We start from the raw sequence: 9,809 nt of genomic DNA on the forward strand, positions 1-9,809 counted from the left end.
AGATCCCAGCTTCCTTTGATCAAGTTTATAGTTCTAGTAGGGATGGGGAGGGATTGCTCATGACCTGGGCAGAGCCAGTCAACAAACCTCATCCCTGAGAATTCTGCTAGAAATATTGGGCAAGAGATTTCTAAACTGAGATGATGTAAGCCTGGGTTTGCCAGGGACCACCAAAAGGAGAAAGCCTGCTGGAGAATGAAAGCAATACAGACGAAGCCAGAGCTACGAAATAGAGTCCTGATGAGGTCGTCTAAATATTTGGATCTAGCCATGTCTCAAACTCATGTCCTTGGACTTTTTAATTAGATGGAACAATACATTCCCTTTTATCTTAAGCTACCTCGAGTTGTATTTCTATCACTTAAAACTAAAATAGTCCTGACTAATGCATGGGGTAATCAAGATTCTCTAAAACATGGCCCAATTCAAGTATCTATTGTTACTTCCTGCAATTCTTCTACTCACGTCCTGCACTGCCTCCAGACTTGTAACTGACTGGATCTTTTGAATTTTTTAACTTTTTGGCCACACCATGAGGCATGCAGGATCTTAGTTCCCCGGTCAGGGATCAAACCCAAGCCCCCTGTAGCGGAAGCTCAGAATCGTAACCACTGGAGAGTCAAGGAAATCCCTAGATTTCCTTCATATACATATACCCCATCCCCTCTGAGCATCACTCACCTCACTCCCATCCTCCAGGATTGCCTATTTAAACCCTACCCACTGTTCCAGGACCAGCTCCACTCCCATCTCCTCCAAAAAGCTGTACTGACCAGCCCAAACTACAGCTCTGCCTCATTCAGGTGGTGGTTTTCATAACGTGGTTATTTCTGTAACGATGGTGCGAGTACGTTTTCCTGGCTCCCCATCAAGACCAGAAGCCTTGTGTGTAACTGTGTCTTTCACAATGCCCAGAATGGACTAGTACTGCAGTATGCAAAACAACACCCAGGTTGACTCAAATCTCTTTTTGAAAGTGTCTTAAAACTAAATAAATGATGATGACAGTTTGGGTTGGTCGTATGAAGAGCCCAGAAGGCAAGTACTTCTTACTTCTCTGTTTTGCCTGAGACCAACAGACCAGAATGCTGCCGAAGAAGGCCCACCAGGGAATCTGTCCCTTCACCCACACAGCAAGGCACGACCATTTCCTGAGCACCCCAAGTGACAGCTCACAGACCCCAGTTAGCAGATATCTGCCTTTCCTGACTTCTCAAAAGGCTTTGCATGATAGAGCCACATTTAAGGATATTCATGTTGAGTGTGTGTGTGTGTGTGTGTGTGTGTGTGTGCAGACATTTCTCACCTTCCTGGGTATAGATATTTGGCTTAGATTTTGTCACTTAGATGCACCTGCAAGAGACTTTGGTTTGGAAATCAGCTGAGGACACAGGAGGACTGCAGGTGTATATTTTGGAGGCCCACATGGTGGCAGGTTTCTGGGAGTGGAGGCGCATGGCCACGCCCTGCCTGCAGCAGAGACAAGCCTGGCTGGCAGTGGCAGCTTCTCTCTGCAAACCCAACCCTGTAAGCTGCAATCCAGGAGCGTTCCCAGAGGCTCAGCTGAGAACCTGCTCCTCCAGCCCTTCTGACGATTCCACCGGCTTCCCGCTGTCCCCAGATAAACTCCTTCCTGCTTAGACCAGCTAGAGTGAACTCTGTGTTCTGCAACTGTGCACTCTGATGGGCGTGGCCCAGTGACTTTCCCAGTTTCCAGGCAATAATCGAAGTTACGTGACCTCTCCTGGCTGATGGCCAGCCCCAATTCTTCTAGAGGTCAAAAAGCCCTGGAACTGTTGGAATTATCTACTATTCCGCTCTTGGAGGGAGGAGGCAGGTTGACCAGCAAGACCAGGTGGCCTTGGGGAAAATTGGCTTGGGTTCTGTATGTTTATCCTGGTCTGATTGGAGAGTCTCTCATTCACCCCAAAGGTGACTTTTAGTTGATTGGAAGCTTTCACTAAATAAAGGTAAAATCACTTTTGCCTCTCTCAAATATTTTTTATGGCACCAGAAACTCAAGATTTAAAAAAATAAAAGCAAAAACTCAAATCTTTCCCCCAGTGTGAGGCTGCCTCTGAATCTACAGACCAAGTTCCTCTAGCTCGGGTTCCTCTTGTTGGCTTCTGACTCAGCTCATTTTCCCCTTCTGGGGCCTCTGGAAGACCTTTTTCAGCTCCCTCACCCCTGTTCTTACACAGCTGCCTAAATCATAGTTTCCCCTGGAGTGCCTGGTGACTTCCCAATTAACTTGACCATGTGTCTGTGAGGTTTGGGGGTCTGGAGCTGAGGTTAGGGTTGGAGGCCAACCTTCATAAATGCCTTTTCTCTTCTGCCTGATCCTGAATTTTAAGACAACCCTTTCCTCACTCTGTTCCCCACACTCCACTCCAGCCGGCTCCAGACCAGACCAAGAACTCCCCAGTGAGGAAGTTCGGCCTTCTGTCCAAACTTTATGGTCTCCTTGAAGGGTACCGCAGGGAACAAGAATGCTGGTTTATGGGGAGTCCCCAATTCTTCTACTGCAGAAACACAAGCACGCCGGCTTTATTTCCATGTGGTCACCACAGATCCTCCTCAGGAATTCTCCCCTGTTATCCTTCTAGTGTTCATTCATCAAACACTTATTTTATTCCCTAGAGAAATACTCAGGCCTGAAACTCTATAAGAGGATAGGTTCCGAATGGCTTGCCAGGGTCTGTCACAGAGAGGCTTTTGTGGACAAGTCCTGGCCAACAGCTTAAAGAGAAACGAGGTCCCAAGAGGCCCCTGACTGTCTGATCATGTGACCCTCTTGGCTCGGTGACAAGGACATCCTGTTCCTCTTGGAGTGATGGCTCTATTGGGGAAGTGACTGTGTCATATCTGGGACAGGAAAAAAGCTATTTCAAGTCTTGAAGTAATCACTCATTTGGTTTATGCAGCCTTTTCAGGAACTGCCTGGACAATGGAGAAAGACCAAACTTGAGGGAGGGGAACTAGAAGCTGATATTCCCACAGCCCATGAGGACCACCCTAGAGGGAGAAGAGGGGCAGGAGACTGGCATGGCACTCCTCCACTGTGACACATTTCTTCACATCCATGAAATGACGACAGGTGGGGATCAGTACACATGACCCCCAAACCAAGATGCAGAGTTCTCTCTACACTTCCAGGTAGACAAGGAAGAATGGGAACATCCTTATCTTCACAGCATCCTTGTGTTCCAAAAGCACAGTGAGGGACTTCCCTGGTGATCCAGTGGTATAGAACCTGCCTGCCAATGCAGAGGACATGGGTTTGATCCCTCGTCCGGGGAGATTCCACATACCACAGGGCAACAAAGCCCGAGCACCACAACTACTGAGCCCACCCTCTAGAGCCTGTGCTCCGCAATAAGAGAAGCCACCACAGTGAGAAGCCCACACACCACAACTAGAAAGCGGCCTTTGTTCAGCAACAAAGACTCAGGGCAGCGGAAAATAAATTAGTCTATTTTTTTAAAGTACACTGAACAACAGGAATAGTACCTGAGGACTGTGAAGGTTCTTCTGTGGCTGGCAGGGCCTCCTATGTGCAATGAGAGAGTTAAGGAGCCTTATTTGTATATTTTCTTCAGGAATTCTGGGAGTCAGACCCAAAACTTATTTCCTTATCAGTACGGTAATAAGAGTTACACTCAGAAAACTCAAGGACGCACACATAGTGACCAATCAGTGATTTGGCCACCACTCTTAAGCAAATAAGAGAAGGGGAAAGGGCCATATTCCTGAAGAGATCATCTCTGTTTTCCGCATAATGCATTACCTGGGCCTTCTTGGCACACTATAAGTGTTCGTATACTTATTGGATGGATGGTTTTATGTTCATGTGTAGAATTTTTATGTCATTTGATATTCTTATTTTCCTTGAGAGCAGACTCTGTGCAGCTGTCTGAGTATCAGAATGGTAAAGACTGAGTCTGGATTTTTATTTCTTAACAATGAATTAGTCAATCACATTAACTTTCTTTATTTGCCTAATAAATAAAAAGAAAAAGCAACGAAAGGCAGAAAGGTGATTTACTACAAGTCTGTAGAGCTCTGGGTTTACCTCCAGGAAGCCCTGGCCTTACCCAAGTGGTCTCCCCATTATCATGCAAAAATCAAAGAAAAATAACATTGCTCCCAGAAATTTCAGGGCAGCTGCTGTTTTGAACTTTAGATTGGAGATAGCAGATATTTGGCATGCTTGCTACTGCTTTGTATTCTGTGCCCATGACAGACATCACTAATCAATTATTATAATGCTATACCATGGACCTTCAGAGTCTTTCTTGCATTGCATTCCAGGCAGCCACTACCAATTCACACAGAGAAAGAAATCAACTTGTCAGCTTTGCTCTTGCCCGTGACAGGATATGATATTCTATTATCCCAAAGCAATCTGGAAATCTCACAAGGCTGTTTATAATGACAGTAAACACAGAAATTACAGAAGTACAGATATGAAAGGGACCATAGAGATCATCTGGCTTAATTCAAATACAAGATGAGCCTGGAGCATCTTTTTTATTTATTTGTTATTTTATTTTTTCTGCACTGGGTCTTTGTTGCTGCACACAGTCTGTCTCTAGTTGCTGTGCATGGGACTTCTCAACGCTGTGGCTTCTCTTGTGAAGCCTGGGGTCTAGATCACACAGACTTCAGCAGTTGCTGCTTGTGGGCTCTAGAAGGCAGGCTCAGTAGTTATGGCACACAGGCTTAGTTGCCCCCAGGCATGTGGGATCTTCCCGGACTAGGAATGGAACCTGTGTCCCCTGAAGTGGCAGGTGGATTCTTAACCACTGCACCACCAGGGAAGCCCCAGCCTGGAGCTTCTCATATTGCAAGTGGGGTCCCTGATGTCCAGAGAGGTTGAGCCACTTGCCCAAGGTCAGAGCATTAGTAAATGCCATTAAAGTTTCCTCATGTCTATACAGTGCATCAGAGATAACAAAGTACTTCTACCTGAAGCATCTCGTATGATCCTTCATTCATTCAATAAATACTTACTGAATTCTTATTGTGCTCCATGCAGTGTGCTGGAGAATAGGAAAACAGCAATCAGTAAAGAAAATGGTTTGATTCCTTCCTTCCAGTTAGGTAGGGAGTCTTAAAAGAACCCCATGACCTGGTCAGGACAGATGCTATGCTCCTCAGCATTTTAATTAGAAGAGGGATGACGATTAAGAGAGGAGATGACACTAATAAAAGACGGTAGCTCTGGAACGTACAAGATCCCTCAAGTGGCCACTCTTGGATGCAGTCACTACCGTGTGACCGGTAGGGACCAAATTTCCAGACCCTCCAGTCATTTGTTAATCAACTCTCCCCCCATTTCAAGATGCACAGCGTATGAAGGAATCTTCCTGGATCTACTTCTCTATTCAGGAAACAGTGGCGAATTCTCCCAACCCTGTTTAAATAATTTCACAGGGCTTCTTTCTGCAGACCTCTTCTCACAGAGTGGAGAGAAAAGCACAGACATGGGAATGTAGAGCCCTGACTCCTGTCCCCATTATGTCTCTCACCAGTGAGTTCATCTTGAACAAGTCACATCATCCCTCTAGGCCTCAGTTTCCCCATCTGGCAGGGATTTAGTTAGAGCCATGAAATCTCTAAGCTTCCTTTCCCCTGACACCCGATAGCTCTGCTAGACCAATGAAGAGACAAGCTGTTCAGTCATACTTCTCCTTCTACTAGACATGCCATGTTACAGCTATCTTTGCAGCCCAGGCCCATTCTGCAAAAGCAGCTCCACAGAAAGTATAGCAAAGCCTGAAGTACCAAGTTCTAATCATGAATCTGACTGATCACATGACCAGAAGAAACCAATGCAAACTCCACATGTCATGGCTTCTTCTTCCCTTATACAGCAGTAATGATGTAATCAAAGGTGAAGCCAGATGTGGAAACACTTTGAAAATATTAAGATGGGATCAAGAAGGGAAAAAAAGAGCTGACCTCAATAACTTTGGGAAATGATGTTTTGACTGGAGTCTATAAGGCTAAAGACAAAAGAAAAAAACAGTATAAAGATACAACATTCTAGTCAAAATTTTGTTTTTCATAGGGATATGGATTAGCAATTCTGAAACTACATGTATAATAGGGTTGATCAAATAAGTATATAATTTACAGACAATGGGAGCCAGGTTTCTTACTGTCAGAGAAAGAAGTGATGATGAAGAGAGAGGGGATGCTAGAATGAATCTTGCAGTGCTGGATCAGAGCTGGAGATATCAGTATGAACTCATTTTTACTTAAGTATACATGCAGATAGATACAGAAATAAATTCAGATATGTACACGTGCATAGGTAAATGTGTATGCACGTATATACGTAATATAGGTATGCATACTTATAGACACAAAAATAAATGAAGATATGTGCATATGCGGTAAGTGTGTATATATACATATATTTCCTAACTCTGTCTACCAAGAAGGTATAGAAGCAAATGATACCCCTGTAGCAAAAAGCACACCAGGAGTTCAGAACTTGGTTTCTAAATACCATTCTAAATAAAAGTAACCATGGTGCTTCAGAGGAAGAACTGATTCTTGGGCTAGAGCAGGGCAAATACATAGTAAGCCTGAAGCATCATATAGTACCAGAAAGTAAAGAAAAGGGGAGAAAATGGGGAACATATGAAAGGACACAGGAGTCAAACTGGAAGTTCTCAATGACCAAAACTGCAATGGTTTGAGAAAGTATTGGGTTATCATTCAAAGAATAAAATAAATATCCATGAGTTCATGCCATGAATAAACAAGTTATGGAAAAGAGACAAATCTTCTTTATTGAAGAATTCCAAAATATACATGTGGATTCTCCCTCCTCAAGGGAATAGCGCTTCATTTCCTTCCCTTTGAATGTGGGCTGGACATGGTGATTCACTCCCATTAAGTAGAATCTAGAAAGGAAAAAAATAGTAACTTTACAGTGGAGAAAACTGGTAAAGTCACCTTATCCATATGATCAAAGTTAGCCTCACCACTGATTAATCATACTGGTGTCATGTACCTCCTGATATGGTGTGAAAAGCAAGAGCACTTCACCTCTGTGGTGTTCTAGAAAACCCGCAACCCGGATCTAATCATGAGAAAACCTCAGACAAACCCAATTTGAGACACATTCAGTAGAACACCTGGAAGTGTCAAGGTCATGAAAAATAAAAGAACAACTGAGATATGTTCACAGACCAGAAGAGACTTGACAACTAAATGTAATATGGTATCTTGGAACAGAAGGAAAAAAAAGACAGTAGTAGGAAAACTGGGAAAATCCAAAGATAATCTGTAGTTTAGTTAATGGCATTATACTAATGTTAATTTCTTAGTAAAGCAACCCAGGGAAACGCTATCTGTAAGGAAGGATCATTACATCTGCATTTAGAGGTAAGGCTGGAATTCTAGACCACTAACCACCCACAGGGTGCACCTCACAGAGACCAGGGACCAGATTATGCCACGGTTTGAAAAAAAGGTTTCAAGGTTAAGAGAGAGCAGCTTGGGTGAGAGCTGAGAGCAATCAGGATGGAAGGTAGAAAGCTGTATGGGGCCTTCCCAGCCTTCACTCATGTCTCAGTGAGATGAACAGGCTTCCATAGGAAGTCACTTCTGTGCTACCACTTAGTTCTTACCTCTAGGCAAAGCCATTCTCTGGAAGCTGTTTCTCTGAAAGGGACCTGGTTTGTGATCAGAATCTATTGTCAGGGAGAAAAAGTTCCTTCTCCCACGCAAATGCCAGGCAGGGGACGGTGCCAAACGGTCACAGGACCCTCATTTTCTGCAACAGTGATTGCTTTGTGTACAGGGGGCAAGATGCCAGGGCAACTGCTGGGGAAACTACCGGCTGCATTGCAGGGCCCCAAGCTTCGGGGGAATTTCAGACTAAGATGGGTGGAAGAAAGAGAACTTCACCACGTGGTCCCCGCCATCTTCCGGGAGTCACTGATGGGGAAATAGTGAAGAGACACTGTTCACTCCTGTTCCACAAATGCAACAGCAACACTGGTGACAACAGAGCAGAGACCTTCCAGAGGGGACAACATTTAAAATGAAGCATCCTCTAGAAAGAATAGCCAAGCTTTTCAAAGAGCGGGGTTAATTCCTTTAAGTGTTTAACTTTGGTCATTTGGTTTGATGGAAACCTTTTCAAAGCTTGTTACTTGCTCCCCCACCTTATTAAACAGAGTTGGAGAACATAACCTTTCCTGGGTGGTTGCAGGTCATTATGGGGAACAGCAGTTATGCCAAGTGCTTTGACACAGAAGAGCATTCAGCGTTTGGGACATTTGCTGAATGGGTGGTGATCTCAGCAATGGCCCTGAAATTTCGCTTTCTTGAAAGAATCCCTGACATCAGCTTGTTTTTCCTTCAGAGAAGTGCAAGGCATGTTCCCTGTTCTTCACAAAGGCAAAACAGAGAGCTGGCCCCAGAAGCTCTGTGACCTTGGCCAAGTGATGTCATCTCTTAGTGGCTCAGATTCCTTATCTGTAAAATCAGGAATAATGTTATGAAATGAGATAATGCATGTTCAGAACATACAAGAGATACATTAGAAAAATGCTTAGCAGAACAGCATCCAGCACCCAAGAAGAACTCAGTGTGTTAATTATCACTACTGGCAGAGGAAGGCAAGTCCCTGGATTGGATTGATTCAGTCTACTGCCTTTTGCTACGTGTTCACCAGCATCACTCCTGGAAGCCACACTGTTGTTGACTTCATCTCCTGGGCCTCACGTGGCCACCAGCCGAGTTGTGCGGATTCTGATCCACGTAGCTCTCACCCAGCCTGTACCTTATCCAGTGAGAAAGGGCAGAAAGAGATTTCCCAGCGTCAGCCCCTTCAAGTACCAAGGCCTCTGGAAGTCCATCCCGGATGTACCAGAAGGAAGCACTCTGCAAAGTGCGCTCTGGGTGGTGTCTACTGCCGACTGGCCATTGAGGAATCCCTGTCTCTGTGGTCCTGGGGGGACTTCCACCGGGTTTGCAAGATGAGCACCTGGCTGAGACAGAATTGTAAAGCATCGCCCTTTCCCCCAGGAAGCTCGAGGAAGGCACACTCTGGCCTCGAAATTCCTCTCTCTCCCAGTGGCATCACCCGCAGCGTCTCCAGCTGGGAGGAGGTCAGAGGAGACCGCACCCTCCGCAGCCTCGCCCAGGGCCACCCCCTGTCCCCGCGCCCTCACGGGTGGTGGGGATTTAGCCGGGGAGATTCAGGATACTCTAATGCGGACTCACCCAAACCCGAGGCTCTCTTGTTTACCCAGGTCACCCTCCCCACATCCCGCACACCTCCTGCCCTCCTAAAAGGGGCACTCAAGGTCAGAACCAAGGAGGTCGCTCTCCATTTTCTGCCCCGCGCGGGAACGGGCTTTCAACGCATCCCCCGCCCCTTGAACCCCGGGCCCACCAAGACTGGGGAGACTGCTGCCTCACGGCCCCCCTCCGAGGGGAGGATCAGCCCCTTCGTTTGTGCAGCCTTCTTTTTCCCTGCTTTGGCAGATACCATCCTGCAGACAGCACTTCCTCGGCTCTGCCAAGGCCCTGGTGCCAGGCCCCCACCCCCCACCCCACCCCACCCCCACACACCCCGGGCGCTGGTGGAGCCCCGCTGCCAAACACACTGGGCCTGCTTCCCTTGTAGAGACATTCATACCTGCCGGGAACCTCCCTCCACCGACAGAGTAACTCACTGAAAGGATGAGCAAGAGACCAGAGAGGTCTGGGGGAGTCCCTCCCGGAAGCCTGGAAGGGCAGAGGCAGCACCCCCACACCCGGCATGCTGTGGGTGTTCAGCC

General features: G+C 46.2%; 1 long non-coding RNA gene across 1 annotated transcript; it reads right to left on the minus strand.

Annotated features, from left to right (window-relative positions):
- Positions 1-6,782: 6,782 nt before the first annotated feature.
- Positions 6,783-9,263, minus strand: LOC147363989 (uncharacterized). Its single transcript, XR_015133544.1, has 2 exons — positions 8,863-9,263; positions 6,783-8,499 (listed from the first exon to the last, which is right to left on the minus strand). It is a non-coding gene; the product is annotated as an uncharacterized LOC147363989 (long non-coding RNA).
- Positions 9,264-9,809: the final 546 nt, after the last annotated feature.

This window comes from Bos grunniens, chromosome 10 (genome assembly GCF_055505025.1).
Source record: "Bos grunniens cultivar Pamir isolate PY7600 chromosome 10, Bosgru_T2T1.0, whole genome shotgun sequence".
NCBI classification, from domain to species: Eukaryota; Metazoa; Chordata; class Mammalia; order Artiodactyla; family Bovidae; genus Bos; species Bos grunniens.